This window comes from Corvus hawaiiensis, unplaced genomic scaffold (genome assembly GCF_020740725.1).
Source record: "Corvus hawaiiensis isolate bCorHaw1 unplaced genomic scaffold, bCorHaw1.pri.cur scaffold_109_ctg1, whole genome shotgun sequence".
NCBI classification, from domain to species: domain Eukaryota; kingdom Metazoa; phylum Chordata; class Aves; order Passeriformes; family Corvidae; genus Corvus; species Corvus hawaiiensis.
In genome coordinates, this window is record NW_025963277.1 from 169,858 (window position 1) to 188,220 (window position 18,363).

Consider the following 18,363-nt stretch of genomic DNA (forward strand, 5'->3'; position numbering starts at 1 on the left):
TTTTTTCCCTTGGATAAAACTGCACGGTGAGCAATCAGAGCAGAAATATGAAATGCAGGAGTCTTGGATTCCACAGTGGGATTAACTCCCCTTTTCTGCTCTCTTTCAGGACAGGAAAAACCACTGAACTCGCCCCATCTTTGGGACCAAGAGCTTTGGTGTTGGAGTAGGCAAAGCCAGCTAGGGCCCCCCTTGTCCTGCCCATGGTGTGGGTCAGGGACAGGCTCCTCTTCTCCTCTGGGCTGGGATGAACTGCCTAGGGAATGCTCTTTCTGACAGGCCGGTCCTAGCCCCGGCTACTGGAAATGGGCAGAGGTGAAGAGGCAAGTGCCAGAGTTCCTTGGGGATGATGGAATTGTGGTGTTTGGCTGTGCCCAGAGGGGCAGGTTGGGCATTTCTGTGTGTCTGAGGACCGGTTTGGGTGCTGGGGAGCCCGGGGAGCCGAGCTCTCAGTGCATTCCCAGCTCTCCCAGGGGTGGCAGCTGGTGCAGGGCTGGGTGACAGCCTCTGGTCGGGCTCGGGGCAGGCCCTGACCCCGGCACAGACACGCTGGGGTGGTTTGGGGCCGCTTGGGGAGCCGTGGGAGGCAAATGAGGGATGGTGCTGGGCGGAGGGATCGGCCTGCGCTCGTGTCAGCGCAGCCGTGCAGGGCACTGGGATCTGGGTAAAACACCGGCTCTCCTGGCGTTCAGGGATGCAAGGTCTGAGGGACTGGATTTACTTGGGCCTTTCCAGGACAGCAGGAACAAGAGGAGGTGTGGTGCCAGAGTTGCGTCCCATCCAGTTGCATTTCCCTCTTTCCCATTTCCATTTCCTCCTCAGTGCAGGTGTCCCCTGCAGCCCATGAGCACGGGGCCGGTGACAACTCCCTGTCTGTAGAGGGATTCCTTATGGAACAAGGGCATATGATACCCCTGGAAAGATTGGACAACCCAGGGTTGCTGAGGAAAAGCCCCTGAACAGGCCCCTGACTGCAGGCAGCCCTGAGAGTCCTTGGCAAGGTATACAGCTGCCTGGCTCCCCCCCTCATTAGAGGCCATCTAGAGGGCCTGGGCGTGAATCTTTGCAAAAGTAGATGTAAGTTGGCATAGTTGAACAATAAGGGGAGAATGATGCTTAATCGTATCTGTGTACATGTCATTTATGTGGCCAGCTCTCCGGACTCGGTCCCTAACACCTGTCCTCCTCCTGTCCCCCTGTGCCCCTTTTGTTGGACAAGTCTCAAATGGCAACGCACATTCCCAAAGACTATCTGCTTCCTTAAATCCATGGACCAGCTAGTGCTGTCACTCAACAGCTGAAATGAGCTTTCAGAGCCTAGAAACTAGCAGGAGTGACAAACAAATCGATTTGAATCTGGAAATAGGTGAGTTCCACCCACCCACTGCTGCTGATGCAGAGACTGGGGCTCAGGGCATCTGCGCAGCCCTTCCCTTTGGCACTGATCCTGCACTGGAATGTTGTGTTGTTGCCAAACCGGGCCTCAAACCAGGAGAAGGTAAGCCCTGACCATTTGCCCCTGACCCACCCACAGTGTGTTATCTGGAGCGTGTGCCTCAGCTGGTGTCACTTGAGTTTCACCAGAGTTGCAAGTTGGCTCCTGCTCTGGGCGATTCCGAGTGACCATCACATCAGTTCTGCACTAAGCACCGTTTAGCCAGACCCAGAGATTTGGCCACATAGTGACTTCTGAACAGAAAATCAAAATGCAGGAAAAGTGCCAGGACCACTGACGGGCCTGGGTACAGCACGGTCTTTGTGGGTCACTGTCACTCCAGGCCCTTACAGTCTCTCCTCATCTTTCTTGTAGGCTCCCTTCAGGTGCAGGAGCCATTGCTCACTGGTGTTTTTGACTATTCTCTGCCAAGGAAATGAGTTGAATTTCCTTGTCAAATCTAATAGGCTTTTATACTTGGGCTTCTCTGCTGTGGGATTCATACTTAGAGACTGGTGTTGGTGTCTGGACGCTTCCAGAAGGTGGATGTTATCCCTGGATGTATAAAGAAAACGCCTATCCATCATCTCTCAGGCAATGAGAGCGGTGCAGGTGTCTGGCATGGCAGCCTTTCCACCAGTTCACTGGTTGAGCTGGTGCCAAGGTGAGCCCACTCTCTAAATTTCCCTTGCATGCCTCAAGGCGTGCATCGTAAGATTCGTGCTTGTTGGAAGGACAGGATTGAGCCGGTCTCCTGAGCAGTGAGTGTCAGGCGACGTTCTCTTTGCTGCACGTTGGTGACTCCAGGGGGTTCTGGAGTAATACAGACATGCAGGCTCGAGAAGGCACAAAAGAGTGCTTTCCTTTCAAACACGGGAACTGGTGAAAAAGTGTGGTTTGTCTCTCACTGCCTGCATTCCCTTCAACCCAGCGAGGCCGTATGGAGCTGATGACTTCCTGCCTGTGTTGACATAGGCCCTAGCCCAGTGTGATGAACTGGAGACTGAAATCGAATACATGACAGAGTGGCTGGATCCATCCTTGGTGTATGGAGAAGGTAATGGATTTTTTTTATTTTTACTAGAACCCCATGAAGGACTAGTGAGGGGATGTTCTTCCTCACAGCACAGTTGCTGTCCCTCTTGTTTGAGTAGAAATCCTGTTAAGGGGAGACCTAATGACAGTGATGTTAGTAGTGTAGCAGGACAATGTCCTAATCATTTCCACTGCTGGGTAGCTCGCAGAGCACAAGCCCCAGCAGCCTGAAAATGTGCTGCTGTGCATTGCTTTACGAGCAAATACATTGTTTCTAACCCGTTTTGACTCTGCAGGCAAGGACATCCATTGTGCAGGTGCCCAATGGCCTTAGCCTTTTGTGCCTGAAAAATTTCCTGAGAGTACTTATGGGGCAGCAGCACTCAGCTCACTGTGAGGCACATAATGAGACTTGGGTTAGGTGCTGTGTGAAAACTTCTGGGGGACTCTTTGTACATTTGGGGAAGTGCTTTGAAAATATTGCTCCCTTTTAATGATCTTTGCTTCTTTCCAATATTTGCTTCTCACCAAGTATTTTTCTGAGCCCTAGGAATGTGTTTCTTGAGGCATTACTTGCATGAGGACTTAAGTCTGCTAGAAGCAAGGAAATCTGCCTCCTTGCTGTTTCCATGGTAACATTTTTAACAAACAAGTTTTCTGCAAGGCTCCGGTAGGCCCCAGAATCTAAAAAGTTTATGAGAAAGTTTAAAGGTTCTTGCGGCCAAGCCTAGCTGCGTGTTTAGGTATATGTATGTGTTTCCTATTCCTGCTGCATCTTGGCTTTCTGAAGTTGCTGTATCCTCTTGCATGCCATTATGCCTGGGAGAATTCATGCCACGATTCCTCCAATCTGGCACTAGTGTGCTCCTTGCTTGGTGTACAGAGCATCCTTGAGCACATTGTTAGGAATCTTAGCATGGAAAATAATTGAGATGTGAAGCTGGAGATCAGTAACACGCTTGAAAAGCCAAAAGTTTTCCTGGACTATTAAGTCACATTATTATGAATGCCACAAAGGAAGTCTGTCCATAGGCTGGGCCTGTCTTTGGCACTAGCTCAGCTCTACCGTGCAGAAAAAATTGTGTAGTGCTTTGGGGTTGTGCATTTCAACTGTAATGTATTGTCCAATTTATCTAATGGGTCTCACATGAATTTTGTGTGTCAATCTCGTTGCAAAGCTAAAGGCTGAGAGGGGACACTGTCAGTAATACAGAAAATACTACCCTGTGTACAGAACGCATCTCTGAACGCCTCTGAACAGACTGTGCTGCCTCTTAGCTGGACACTCCCACCCAAATGGCTGACTTGGAAAAGATAAGACAGACAGTGGGTCTCCTGTTGCTGCGGACCGTTACCTCCCGTCGAGACTCTTTTACTTTGTGACCTGCAGCTTCTTTTGTACATTGCAACTCTGTTGTGGCTTTAGTTTGTTCTCTGTTTGTGTAATAAAGGTGGAGTATGCAGGACTGTACACACCATCTCCCAAATGAGTTGGACATTATGGGGAATGCCACAAAGGTGACAGACCAGTTGTTGTTTTAAAAACAAAGGCAACCCTTTGGGATGATTGCAGAGTACAAATCTCACACTTAATTGTTGCTTTATTGCCACTAAGAGCGGTTGTTTTGATGTTGATGAACACCGGTAGATTGTCTTTTACTTTGTTTAAGCAGCCATGTTTATTTCATCCACCTCTGAAGCTTGGGAAGAAGACAAAACACTGTTAGATAATCATTTAAAATAAAGCTGGTGTTCCAAGAGTAGAGGAATAAACACGTGAGAGTAAAGGAGAGACAGGAGTCATTTAAGGAATCGGCTTTCCTCAGCATGAGTGGACCCAGCCGTAGGCACCGCTGTATCATATGGAGCACATGCAACCACTGAATGCGTCTCAGTGGCTGAGAATACACACTCCAGCGTTTTGCAGGCCAATGAGCTGTTTTTCTTTTGTGTGTAAATATTTTGGCCATAGAATAAAGGGACTTTCTGTATATCCGTGTGTGTGTCTGGGTGCCTCTCTGGATGTATTTATACATCTCAAAGAAAACGGTCTGTACCTGTGACTGAGACCACTCTGAGACGTTCTTCCCTTGCTGTCCTTCACAGGAGGCTATTATTTGACAAGTGCTTATGGAGCACTTTCACTGTTCAAGAACTTCCAGGAAGAACAAACCGCCCTACAGCTCAGCTCAGAGGCCTGAGATACTCTCCGGCAGTGGCACAAATACCTCTGGTTGATGATTTTCAGATAGAGCTTAGGGCTGAAATAAAAACTGGGATGATTGTGTTGTTGTAAATTGCTATTTGAGAGGTATGATTTGTAGCAAATTCCCTTGGTGCTGCCAAACACCTCTGCAAACCTACACTACTGCTTACATGAAAGTTCCTTACCAAACTCCTTCACCACCTCCTGTAAGGAGCCTGAAGCAGCAGACTGATGGATTTCAATCCTAAATCAGGTTCTCTACATTCTTTCTCTGCCCCTTCTCTACAACCCTTTCCTTCAATTTGCTCTTGTAGCCTCCTAGTTTTGTTTAAAACACTGCATCTAAGCAATAATAGAGATAACAATACATCAAGTCCAGAACTACTGGAATCAGTAGTTCTGATGTTGCAACCTTCTCATAGATAACACAAGCTTCCAAAGAACTCTCTTGGAACAGGGAAAGAAGAGAAAGTACATGGACTTTCAATGCAATACTCGAAAACCAGCAAGAGATTTAGTCTTGTATATCAAATGTCAAAAATCACATGCATAATTACAGAATTTTTTATAGTTAAAGAAGTATTTCAAAACCCAACCCTGACAGTTCACCTGCAACTTGCATCAAATATCTGTTATCCATAGGAAGGAAAGCCCGGTGCCCCAGTGTGTCAGGTGCAGAGGATGAGCTGTCCAGGGAATGAGCAGCAAATCCTTTCTGCACCTGCCCTCACACTGGGACTGGCAACACCCCCGGGTGTGAGCTGTGAGGATGATGAGGGGTCAGAGCAGCCCCAGGTGTGAGCTGTGACGGTGACGAGAGGGCGGCTCCTGCCGGGGGCTGTTTTAGGAGGGGTTTCCTCAACTCACTTTGTCACGGCGATGCTGGAAGAGAGGCGCTTATGCCGGGCTCCTGGGGGGCGGGGGGTGTCTCTCACGGAAGGACGGTGAGAGCGTCTCCCAGGGTCTGGGGGAGCGCTTGGATGTGGAGCGTTGCTTAAATGAGGTGCCGAGGGATGAACCTTTGTGCCGGGGAGTAGCAGGTGAGCCACGGTGTGGATTTGCAAGGGGGATCTTTCTCCTTTCCCCTTTTTCCTTTTGATTTCATCTTGCCAACCCCTCGACACGCCCGCCCCCCCCTCCTCCCCCGCCAGTACCTCCAGAAAAAAAAAAAAAAGGGGGTTGCGAGGACAAAAGGGGTGTAAATTGACGGAAGAAATTCCTCTTTCGTTATTGCCTGTGTTTAAACTGGGGGGATGCCCCTTCACTTGTGACTTTAAGGGTATTGATTGAAGGAAAACCTGCCTTTTCTATGGTGTTAGGGTTATCAGTTGATAGGGAGTTCCCACGTTCCACTTTAAATGGAAGGGGAGAGCACGGGTCTTGCCACTTTAGGGGTTTGAATTGCGGGTAACCCCCCCGCATTTTCATCATCCTGAGGTTTACGTTGAGGGGGAAGCCCTGTTGTCCCTGCTTTTTAAGGGTTTTAATTGAGGTAAAAATCGCCGTTTTCCCATTATTTGAAAGATTTGAGGAAAGCCCGTCTCTTTCTGATATTTCAGGGGATTGAGCTGAAGGGGAGAACCCATTTATTTGCCATTGTATTGGTTTAAATTGTGGTAAACACTGCCCGTTGCCTCAGTTCCAGGGGTTAAATTGAAGGAAACTCCAGCTCTTCCAGCATTTGAAGGGTTTAGATGGGGGCGTGCCGCTGCATTTGAGGGCGCTTTTGCCCCTGCCCCGGCCCCCAATGTCTTGCGCGGGAGCACTCCTGGCCCCTGGGGAGGCCCTTTCTGGCCCCTTCTGAGGAGGAATGGCAGTTTGGGGACTGGGCTGCTGACAGGGACCGACGGAGCCGCCGCGGTCCGAGCCGTGCGGAGCCCAGGCGAGCGCTGTCAGGGCGGGCAGGCGGGAGACGAGGCGCGGAGCCGAGCCGCTCCCTGTCGTCCCGCCCGCTGCGTGCGTTCCGTGCGCGGGGCTCGGGCGCCGCCGGGTCCCCCTCGGCCCGGTGCTGCTCGGCAGGCGCCGGGGGCGGGCGGGGCTCTCCCGGCGCGGGGCCGCCCCCGCCTGCCGGAGGAGCCGCTTCCGTGCCGGGAGCCGCGCTCCGCCCGGGTCCGGGAGCGCGGGGTCGCCCCCGGTCGCCGAGTGCCGCCGGTGCCGTGGGTCGCGTGGCTTTTCCGGTCCCCTCGCACCGTGGAACGGCGCCAGCCCGGCCCGAGTCCCGGCAAGGGACGCTGGGGGACACTTGTGGCTTGTCCGCTTCAGAGCTTGCTTGCAAAAGTCACTGAAAGGAAGATTGGAAAAAACCCAACCCCGACTTCCCAGGCTTTTTGCCTGGGGACTTTTTTTGGTGTTGCTCTTTAACTGAGCCACGCCTTTAAATACCAACGTGGGTGCCTGCTGGAAGCGGTGTTCCATGTATATTGTACTCTCTCATGAGACCTTCGTGGTGTCATATTTCCATTGCTGTGTTAATCCAGCGGCAGGGGTGGAGATAATTGGAGGTCCAAGCTGACAGTGTGCCGTGCATCTGTTGTTCACTGATCTATTTGTGGTGTGAAAAACGAGGTTCACTCTCCTGTGAGAATTTAAAGGGTTTAATATAAAGACAATAAGAGACACATAAAATAAAGCAAAGGGGTAATGGCTGGATGCCTTGGCGCTCTGCCAAGAGCACACCTGATGCTCGAGGTGAGTCCTTTTTATACTATTTTTACTGTCTGTTCTCGATTAATATTCAAACTTTTCCCGGAGCTGTTCTGCATGGCCACTCCTTGGTTCCGCCTTTTTAAAGCATGCGTACTCTTCTGCCTTGCGGTTTTATTTCTTTTGATTCTTGGGGTTGGGCTCACTAGGTAAGAGTCGATGGTAGGGTGGATCTCTTAATTCTCTAGACAGTCAGGGCTGATTGCAGCTTTGGGCCTCTTCGTCTCTCCGGGCAGAGCGGTGATAGCAGCTCTCGGACTCTCCTGGCCGCCCGTTCTTCGGGCGGAGTAGCCTTTGGGCCCTTTTGTTCCCTGGACAAAGTGTTGATTAGCAGCTTCTCGGGCCTCATCCTCTGTTCGCTTGGAGGTTATCTTACTTGGTCACACTTGCTAACATTCTTGCTAAAAAGAGAGAAAACCACATCCACACAGCAAAAAGCATTTCTAACATTATATAATACCTACTTTTATACTTGCGAGAAGCCAGTATTATAGTATGTTTATAACGGTGGTGTTCATTTCATCTGGATGCAGAGTTGGGCTTTTTGGGCAGATGGTCCCCCTCAAACCACAAGGCTTATTTAAACCTTGTACACTATTTTTTGAAGATGCAGGGTGGGTGAGGACTTTTTCTTGTTGCTGTACTAGGGAATGGAATGCAGGAGGTTCCTACAATATTGGCATTGAGGTTGGAATGTTCAAGGATATCAGTGTGACGATTCTCAAGGATGAATCTTGCTCCCGGCAGTCTGTAGCGTGGTAGAGCAGGGCACGACGAAGCAGGGTGTGAGGCACAGGCAGGGTAGGAACAGTGAGGTGCTTCATGCTGGCAGCTCGGTTTGGTGTTGCTGATGTTTTCAGAGTAGAAGCAGATTGATTTGGTTCCGGTGCACTGGAACAGGATCCAAACCTTAGAAAGTATTTCTTTGTCCTCAGGCTGAAAAATATTGCTGTGCAGCACTTGTTCCCTTGCACCTTCAGTTCATTGTGGAAAGCATTTATTTTAGTGAGCAAATGTTGTTGTGGCTGGTGCAGTGAAAAGCAGAAGAGTTCTTGGTAAGATCAACTTGGAGAGCTCAAGTGCCAGCCAAAACCTTGCTGTGTTCTGCTGTGATGCCACTGAGGGAGGAAAAGAGTGAGTGTGGAAAGCCCTGAGTGGAGTGGTGGGAAATGGGAGGAGAGGAAGAGTCAGGCTGATATGCAGAAAAGATTCCACTGCTGGAATAAATAGTAAAGTAGGTATGTTTATTCCAGCACTGGAACACATGGGGGAATAGTTCCTCCAAAGTCATGCATGCCGACAGCTGCATTCAGCTTGGTATATATCGGGTTACAAGTTCCATATTCATTAAGTTTCCCAATATGCCTATACCTATTCATTGCCTAGCCTCGCTTTGTATTACAATGAGCCCAAAAGTCACTTATGTCTGCGCTGCACTTGTGCAGCGTTGTCTGGTGGTTGTGGGCAGGGGTCTCCGGAATGAAATAAGGGTCTTCCTCAGATGAAGTAAAGGGTCTTCCTCATCCTGAACTTTTCACCTTGCTTCCATGTGCATGCTCTTTATGTCCCTGGCCCAAGTCTAAACTTCAAGACTGGTTTGAGTTAGGTTAAAAACAGGATCTTTGGTCAAGATTCCTTCCCTTTATCAATAGTCCACTATCTTCTCATCTTGCTTTGGTAGGCACGATAAGTGTTGAGCAAGCTGTATGCATTGCTTTTAACAAAAAACTTCTTAGTAAATCATTTAACCTCTGCTTCCCCATCCCCCCTGATTAAGGGCTAAATATGGATTTAAACTGGGCCAGGTGTTAGTGTAGGAAGAGACATTTAACTGCAATTTATTTGTTTCAGGAGGTGTCTCATCATATAGTCTGCTATTTAACAGTTTCCATGCCAGGTTAATTGTAGTGGAAGACAGCAAATGAAGCCAAGAGACTCAGTTAGGATGTCCCAGGTCCCTGCCAAGCACAGATTACAAAAAACCAAACCCTGGGATTACAAAAATACTAAAAGCTCATCTTAAAAAATACTAAAAAAACAGTCTACCAAAAACTAGGTTCCAAAATACTAGAATAACATTGTTTCAAAATAAGAGAAACCCAAATTTCAAAATACCAGAAAACCAGGTTTCAAAATCTCAGTTTTAAAATACCAGATGACCAAGTTCCAAAATACCAAAGTTACCCTGTTTCAAAATTGCAAACTACCAGGTTCCAAAATACCTTTTTTTTTTCCCATTTCATAATAGCAGAGTCTCAAGTTCCAAAATATCAAAATGACTCTGTTTCAAGATATCAATTTGCAAAATACCAATTTTCAGATGTCTTATACAGGCAGGATTCCCAAACCCACAAGAATGCAACATTGTCAAAATGGGATCTGTGCTACCAAAATGGCTATTTTATCCTCTGAAAAGCTTTCTTACAGTGACCATCAACACAGGTATTTATTTTAATTGTACAGCCAGATGCAATAAGACTTTTACTTCAAAAGCAAACACATAGTAGTTTTCTGCTTAGATTGTGTCCACGAGGACCGGCATTTGGGCCGGAGAGCTGCAGTTGGGATCAAAGGATGGAGTCAATCTGCTCCCTGCAGATGCACAAGGAAAGATCGAGTAGCAGGCAGAGGGAGTATTTATAAACAATATCAATATTTCACTGAAATTCAGGGTGGACTGGTGATGGGCGTGCCTGCCAGGATCAGCCATAAACAACCCGGCCAAACCCCCAACCCCTCAAGGGGTGCGTCAAACACTTCAATGGAAACGCAAGTCAGTAATGATTATGGAAGAGAAATTACTGGTAATTGCTTGTGATCTGTGGGGAATTTCCTTGGTAGTTACAAGTCTAGGACATACGGAATTTTGAAGGCAGGATCCCAGTTTTGGCCACGGGCACCCGGACGAGAAGGCCGGGCCTTTTCCACGGAAAGGAAAGCCCCGAAACACCCCGGTGTTTCGGGGGTGGACGATGGCCCGCGCAGGGGAGGGAACAACCGGCAGGACCATTCTCTGCCTCATCCCTGCACTCCAAGATCCAGCAGCCCCAGGTGCGACCAGTGAGAATGAGGAGGGGGCGGCTCTTGCCACAGGCTGCTTTCAGAGGGTTCCCTGGGCACACCTATGCAGGGAGCTGCTGGTCGAGAGGGGCCAACGGAGGCATCTCGAGAGCCCCTCCGGGAACAACGGTCACAGCATCCGGCAGGAGCTGGGAAGTTGGCCGGATGCACCTGGGTACAGAACATCGCTTCAAGAAAATGCCCAGGGAAAAACCTTTGTGCCAAGGGGCGGCACCTGAGCAGGCAGGGGAGCCTGTGAGGTCCCTTTCATCTCATCAGCCCCTCTTCAGAGCCCCCAGTCCCTCCCCAGTGCCCCCAGAAAAGAGAGAGTTATTAGGAGAAAAGGAGCTTAAATTGAGATAATCAGCTTCCTTTTTCCATAATTGTCTGTGTTAAAATTGGGGGGGTATCTGCTTCCCCTGTCATTTTAATGGTCTCATTTGAGGGAAACCCTGCATTTTCCATGCCATTTTCCATGCCGTATAAATTGACAGGGAATCCTCACTGTCCATTATTTTCCAGTTTAAATGGAAGGGGAAAACCTCAACAATGCTCTTTTATGCATTTGAATTAAGGGTAGCTTCCCCCTTTTCATTGTCCTAAGGTTTAAATTGAGGGGGAAGCCCAGTTGTCCCTCCTTTTTAAAGGTTTGAATTGAGGAAAAATCCCCCTTTTTCCATCACTGGAGAGATTTAAAGTGAGGAAACCCCTCTTTTCCCAATAGTTTAGGGGATTAAATTGAAGGGGAGAAGCCATTTATTTGCCACTGTATCAGTTTAAGTGGAGGTAACTGGTGCCCATTCCCGCATTGTAAGGAGCTCAATTGAAGGAAGCTCTCCCTTTTTGAGCATTTTAAGGATTTAAATCTGTGTTTCAGGGTGCTCCTACCCGAGCCCCGGTACTGAATGTCATATGGGAGCGAGTCTGGCACAGATGTAACCCTAATGCCACCTGGGAGTGTATTAATTTTTCTTATTTTTATTTTTAATGTATATAGCCCTAATTAGAGATCTCAATGAGAGTTACATCATTCATACAATTACTATTCCTCTCTACCTTAGTCACATGTGGAATACTACTTATTAATCACTAAGGAATATTTATCCAAGTTAGGAACAAATTATCCAAGTTATCTAGCTGTGCTGCCAAAACACAATGTTTTATTTCTTACCGGTTTTCTGCCCTTTTGCTTGATGTTGTTGAAGCAAAAAAGAAAGTGTCATCATTTCCCTGAAGAGTTTTCTTCTCTATTGAGCCTTTTACTCATCTCGAATTTAAGTCAGAGGAGCCAAATGACCACTGCTCCTCCAAGAGCTTTTATACCTTGCGGTATTTGCCTCCTCCCTTTTCCTGGGCATTGTGGGATCGAGAGGCGGGCCCGGCCAGAGCTATATCAACCCCAGCCTTTGGCAAAGGGCTTCATTCCCTCCTTGGGAGTGACTGTGACAAGAGCTTTCCTCTTATTTCAATGAAAAGGATCTTTCAGCTTAGCTTGTTTTCAGTAGGTGCTTTTGGTATCTAAAGCATCAGAGGCCTTAAAGGCACTGTGAAGAAGATAGCATTGAACACAGAGAGTATATAAGTTCACAATTTTTGGTTGTGCATTCAGGGGTGATAAGGTGCTTTTGCGATTTCTGTTTTTGTTCTTGTATTTTTTTTAGGAGTTGTGTAACTTCCCGCAATTCCAGATTGCGTTGAGTGCGATACTTCAATTTTTTTCAGCAAATGCATTGTGTCCCAAAAGGGATTTGCCCCATGTCAAAGATGATGACTGAGATCGAGGCTTCTAATAGTCAAGGATTGTGACTGGGAGAGGGAGGGGGTGTGCAGGGTATTGGACTAGGGGTTATTGTGGGGAGGTTTTGAAGGCAGCACAGTAGGAAACAGTGTCCATTTGGGGCCCCCTAAAGCTTTTCTACACGTGCAGCAGATGCATTTACGTGCGTCTTACGGCCCACAAACGCATCCACTGCACTCACAGAAATGCCTCGTAACTTTGTCTCTCGCTAATGCAGGTGCCCATCATAATAACAGCCACAGCCTTGACATGGGCTAAAGCCAGAGACTTGAGGACCTAGGCGCACTTAGGAGCGAGCGAGCAGCTGACTTGTTGGGATTTGGCCCATGTGCTCCTAAACTCGTCTATTGATTTTGGCTCTTTTTTTATCCAAGAGGCTACCCGGCAATTGCGGGGCCTTCCAAGATGGCCGAGGCAGATTTATTTCGCGTCCAATGCGGATGCACATCGCGGATCATTTGAAAGATAAGTTGGGTGCCACAACCTGGGGATGGGATGCCAGCAGAGCAGCGGGTTAGAAATTCCTGGGAGAGATTTAAAAATTAGCAGAGGGGAAAGGGGATGCCCTTTAAGGGGCTTCTTTGGACAGCTAAAGAGAGCAGCTCTACTTTTGATTGCAACCGTAGGACATGCAGAGCAGTTCCCCTCAGTCTTGTGCTGTCTAGCATGCTTTTGGGATCCCTTGGATCAGATATCTTTGCCTTTTCCCTTTGAGGGCCTTATTACAAGCATTGGCTGCCATCTCTAGGTTCTTGAATATTTGTACTTTATCGGCATGATGCCAATATAATTTGTTCTTTTACCGGCGGGCTCAGCCACATCTTGGAATCCCATCTTGGAATCGCATCTCAGAAGCGTCGAGTCGGATGCCTTTTGAGGCCTTGTTCCTGGCTCTATTGCCATCCATCCTTTGCAGCCGTGAGCTGTCATGTCCTGGGGCTTCTAAGACTGTAAGGATATGGGGAACATTCTGAATGTAGCATTGTCTCGCAGCCATCTTGATCATCGTGACCAACAGTCCTTCTCACAGGTCATTGTTACAGTTTTTTTCTTCTGCTCCGTAGAGCCTCCACCATCGCCATACCATCAGTCATCTCTTTGGCGTTGTCTCGGTCCTTGCCATTATTCTTCTTCCTGAGAGCTTTTTTTATCATCCTAGTGTCACACTGTTTGTAGTATAATGTGTAGTTTGTGTTTAGCCTGAAACTGCTCTGCCCTGTGGAGTAGACTGGGGGGGTAGGTGGAGTAGAAAGAAGACTTTACGGGGAACTTTTTGCTTTGTTTAGCCACCTGAGCCACACCTCGGATGGAGCAACCGCAGCCAGTTCATGCAAGGTTCGGTGGAGGCATGGGAGAAGTACTGCAGTGTCTCGCAGTTTTCTAGTCATTTGTTTTAATGCATGCTGTTTGCGGCTCCTAGATGGTTTGCTTTGAGAAATGAGAACTTGGGGAAGGCGAAGCTTTCCCTGTGTGCCTGAGTGACTTTGACAAATAATTTTTTTTGCAGAGGGATAGGATGTAAACCAGACAGACACAAATGGAGGAGGCCAGAGGAGCACAGCAATGAGGTGGGTTGGCACCTGAAGCCCAAGCTCCAGCCTGACTTTCTTCAATGCTTACCCCGTTGTTTGGCTCTTTGTTTCATTAGAAGATGCGAAGCGCTTGGTACGGCCAGGTACTGGTACCGGGGGCACCATGAGCCAGATGAGTATTGGTGACTGAGATGAGTATTGATTCCAGCACAGAGCTGGATGTTACCGGAGTTTTAATGTGTTAGTAATAAAACTATAAACATCCTTTGTTTTTTTGTGTTTTACAGGTGGTCTGAAGCATTCCAACCGCTGGTCCAATATGACAGAGGCCCTTGCGGAAAGAGGTCACGGTCAAGCGGTTTCAGATGGAAACTAATCCGGCAATGCCATGCTTTCGGACCCTATGTCGGTACATGCCTTTCCGTTTTGTTTTGCCCTGTCTCCCCCGGGAAGGTCCATTGTCATTCAGCTTTTCAGGGGAGGTGTAAACAGTGGCTATGTCACCAGATTGTTCTTTGTCTTAATTTTTAGGAAGTAAAGCCAGGTATCACCAATCAATGTCAAATGAGTGAGGTGAGCAGTGACCGGTGGACAGAACCAGTTGTTATTGCATGGTTGCCACGTTCTGGTGCAGCTCTAAGCATCCGTTGTTGTTTGTATGTTTAAGGTGGTCCACTTTTTTATGCTGAATCGCCTTGCCACCGGCTGATGGACCCGGCTCGCCGCCATCGTGAGCCTGTTGGAAGTATCACGGGACTCTGTGACGGAGCCTTGACCTTTTCCATTTGAAGGTGCCCTCCACGTTGAATTTGGCAATGGCTGAGGATTTGTGGCAAGTTGGGGGAGGGGGGGAGGAGGGGTGAGGGTCCCCTCAAGTTTCAGCCATGCCACGTGGCCTTGTCTCCTCTTATCTCAGGTATGCCCTGTGACGGCGGCGTCAGACTGGGAGTGCGGCCGGAGCATGTGGCCCGAGGGCCCTGGCCATTTTAGGAGATGGTGAGTACAAGAATTGTTGGGTTTTGGCCAGTGTGCCACTAAGTTCACGGCTTGACGTTTGGTTTTCTTTCTTGTAGCCAACTAAGAGACAACAGCCCGGTGACGGCAGGAACTTCCCAGATGGCGAGGCGGCCTTCTTTCACACCTGACCTGGATTCGCATTCCCGGACCTCCGAGAGATAAGTGGAGGGCTACGCCTCACAGAGGGGATGAGAGCGATGTGCCGGGTCAGGACTCGTCGGAAGGATTTTTGAATTAGCTCTGGAGACGGGGATGTCCAAGAAATGGCCCCTTTAGGCCACACGATGGGAAAGTCTCACTTTTGATCACAATGCTGAGGCACGTAGGACAGAACAGTCCCGGTGCGTGTCGTGTCACTCGTCTATCGTGTGTTCTGCGTCTTTTGGGCTTCTCGCATCGTGTGTCTTTTTCCTTAGCCCTTAGAGGTGACTGGCGGCCTTTCTTCTCACTGGGAGTTTTCTCTCCGTGTTGCACCCCCTTGTTGGTCACGTCCCGTGTCACAGGGGCCAGCGTGGGTTTGGCCCGGAGCTGCTCTGCCCTGCTGCATAGTCTGGCATTATAGGTGCGATAGGGCAAAGCCCGGGGACTTGAAATTTGTTGTGTAGGCTGTAGTTGCCATCTAGATGGTATTCCTAGATTGACACGAGGTGCCTGTAGCCTTTAAGTTCTCATGCAGCGCTTTGACTTTTGTCATCACTGTCTTTCAGACGCAGATCGATTCTATCTGTGGTGGAGCGCTCCATACTAGGTGAGGGGGTTCCCACAGGAAGGTGAGTTGCCGTTTGTGTTTGCAGGGCAAGTGTAACGCGGTGGCTCTGTTCCACTGTTGTTCTGTCCTCATTTTTAGGAGGTAAAGCCGGATCTCAGCAGTCAATGTCAAGTGAGCGAGGTAAGCAGTGGCCGCTGAAAAGAAAAAGTTGTTCTTGCTTGGGTGCCAAGTTCTGGTGCAGCCCTTAGCATCCATTGTCATTTGTGCGTTTTAGGCGGTCCACTTGCATTACGCCGAACCCCCTCGCAGAACGGCCGACGGACCCGGCTCGCCGCCCTCGTGACCCCTCCGCAAGTATCGCAAAGCTCTGCGATGAAGCCTTGACCTTTTCCACGTGACGGTGCCGTCCGGGTAGCCTTCGGCAACGGCCGAGGAGTTGCGGCGAGTCGGGGAGGGAGGGAGGAGCGAGGGTCCACTCGGGTTTCAGCAATGCCACATGGCCTGTCTCCTCGTAGCTCAGGTATAGCCTGCCACAGTGGCGTCAGCCTTGGAGCGCGGCCGAAGCGTGCGGCCCGAGGACCCTGGCCATCTTAGGAGATGGTGAGTACAAGAATTGTAGTGGCCCACGTCCCGCTAAGTTCAGGCCTTGACGTTTGGTTTTTTTTATCGTAGCCGACTAAGAGACAACAGCCCGATGACGGCAGGAGCTTCCCAGACGGTGAGCGGCCTTCTTTTGCACCTGAGGAGGATTCGCATCCCTGGATGTCCGAGAGATAAGTTGAGGGGATGCAAGCGGGGTGTCGGGTCGGGGCTCGCCGGGAGGGAATATTGAGTCAGCTTCAGAGATGGGGATGTCTAAGAAGGGGCCCCTTTAGGGCCCCTAAAGGGCAAGTCTCCCTTTCGATCACAGCGCTGAGGCGTGCCAGGCAGAGCAGTCCCAGTGCACGTTGTGCAGCTTGTCTATTGTGTGTTCTGTCTCTACTGGGTGTCTCGTGTCTTCTGCTTTAGCCCTTCGATGTGCCTGCGGTCATTCTTCTCACCGAGAGTTTTCTCTCCTCGTTGCTTCCCCGCATTTGTCATCTGCTGTATCACGGGTGCCTGTGTGGGTTTTCTCTGGAGCTGCTCTGCCCTGCTGCACCGTCTGGCATATAGGTGTAATAGGACAAGGCTCGGGGACTTGAAATTTGTAGTGTAGAGTGTAGTTTGGCCTCTAGGTGGCATTCCTAGATTGACACAGGATGGCTGGAGCTGTTAAGTTCTCATGCAACCCTTTGACTTTTGTCATCACTATCTTTCAGAGGCCGATGGATTAAATCCGTGGCAGAGCGCCCCACACCGGGTGAGGGGGTTCCCGCAGGAAGGTCAGTCACCGTTTGTGTTTGTAGGGCAAGGGTAAATGGTGGCTACGTCACAGCATTGTTCTTTGTCTTTATTTTTAGGTAGTAAAGCCGGATATTGATGTTTAAGGTTGATGGAGTGATGTAAAAGGTGACTGGTGGACAGAAGGAGTTGGTATTGCTCCAATATCAATATCTGGTTCAGCTCTAAGCATCCATTGTTGTTTGTTCCTTTTCAGCGGTCCACTCACAAGATGTCCCGGCCCAGAATGCCAGAGGCCAGGTGGGTGCAAGCTTAAGGTATCGGTGTGGCATACTTCAGTCGGCGTGGGGAGGTTGTGATTTCAGTCTCTCTGCATGTTTTTTTGCTTTGTTTCTTTGCAGGTGCTGCCGCCGCCCTAGGCGTGCCAAGGAACAGAGGCGAGCAGGCAAGTTGGCATTAAGGTGGGGCGACTAATAGGCGGGCGGTATGCGGCAGCGTGCCAAGCTTGTACCTTTTCACTTTGCAGGTCTTCTCCAGGCCACCTCCAGAGTCGGATGATTTGAGGTGCTCTGGGGCAGCAGTGTAGAGGTGCCCTGGGGATTAATCTTCTGGAGGGCGATAGTCACGTTTTCTGTTTTGTTGTCTTAGGTACCATGAGCCGGTGTGGAGCCAAGTTTGGAAACGGTGTAAGAGACAGTCCAAAGATCCCTCATCTGCCTCAGGATCATTGCCGAGGACAGAGACTGAGCACAGGAGTCCTGGCCTGGCTGAGGTGGGATGTCTGCCAAGTGTTGCCTGTGGGTGTGCCCACTGGGAACTGGTACGCATTCCTGAGGAAAATTAGTGCAGGTTGCAATGGACTGTGCCGTTCATGCTTCCCAGGTGGGAAGGACTGCGCTGAAGGGGAAAGGAATGACCTGTCCTGTACACCTGTCTTGTACGTCTGTCCTGTACCCATTTCCCAAAGCAACGAACCCCATAACAACAGCTGTAGGTTTCCCAACCTCTTGGCCAGTTGCCCCTCACTTCTGAAAAGGACATAAAGGGACTTTCTGAAATAACCGCGTCTGAGATCTCCCCACGGAAAGAAGACGAATCTATTGGCGGAAGACCATGTGGACTTCGTCTCATCTGTTGGTAGCTATTGCCCCCCTCTTTTTCTTCCTCTCTGTGTTTCCTTCTCTCTCTCTCTCTTTCTCTCTTCTATTGCGTTACTGTGTTGTGGGCACTTAATAAAGGTGCACTGTTCTGATTAAAACTGCAATCTCTCGTGTCCTTTTACGCCCTGAGATCGATAAACAAACCATCACGACCCCCGCTTATATTAGCGGATTGTGACATTAAACTGGCATCACGGACAGGATTTGACAGACACAAGGGGTTGCAAGGTTGTGTGTAGTCTGTAATAGGGGAAGGACGTTTCGCCCCAGCTGCACCTAGCCCGACACCCCAAAAAGGGTGAGCGGTGTCTAGAAAGCAAGGGGGGTGACTCGAATTTCCCGCAAACTGCACATGCCTGGGTGAAAAGCACCCCATCCTCAGTTGAAG

The 18,363-nt window shown here is 49.3% G+C and overlaps 2 long non-coding RNA genes across 9 annotated transcripts; both read left to right on the forward strand.

Moving 5' to 3' along the window:
* The first annotated feature begins 13,765 nt into the window (after positions 1 to 13,765).
* LOC125320846 lies at positions 13,766 to 16,612 on the forward strand. Of its 8 annotated transcripts, none has more exons than XR_007201311.1 (11): positions 13,766 to 13,805; positions 13,886 to 13,951; positions 14,057 to 14,178; positions 14,301 to 14,342; positions 14,437 to 14,560; positions 14,686 to 14,765; positions 14,843 to 15,127; positions 15,494 to 15,556; positions 15,634 to 15,675; positions 15,770 to 16,015; positions 16,168 to 16,612. It is a non-coding gene; the product is annotated as an uncharacterized LOC125320846 (long non-coding RNA). The 8 variants fall into 8 exon arrangements; XR_007201310.1 differs by having other exon boundaries at positions 13,767 to 13,805; positions 13,886 to 13,912; XR_007201306.1 differs by having other exon boundaries at positions 13,772 to 13,951.
* A 725-nt stretch (positions 16,613 to 17,337) lies between these two features.
* Positions 17,338 to 18,025, forward strand: LOC125320847. Its single transcript, XR_007201312.1, has 3 exons — positions 17,338 to 17,379; positions 17,464 to 17,587; positions 17,698 to 18,025. It is a non-coding gene; the product is annotated as an uncharacterized LOC125320847 (long non-coding RNA).
* Positions 18,026 to 18,363: the final 338 nt, after the last annotated feature.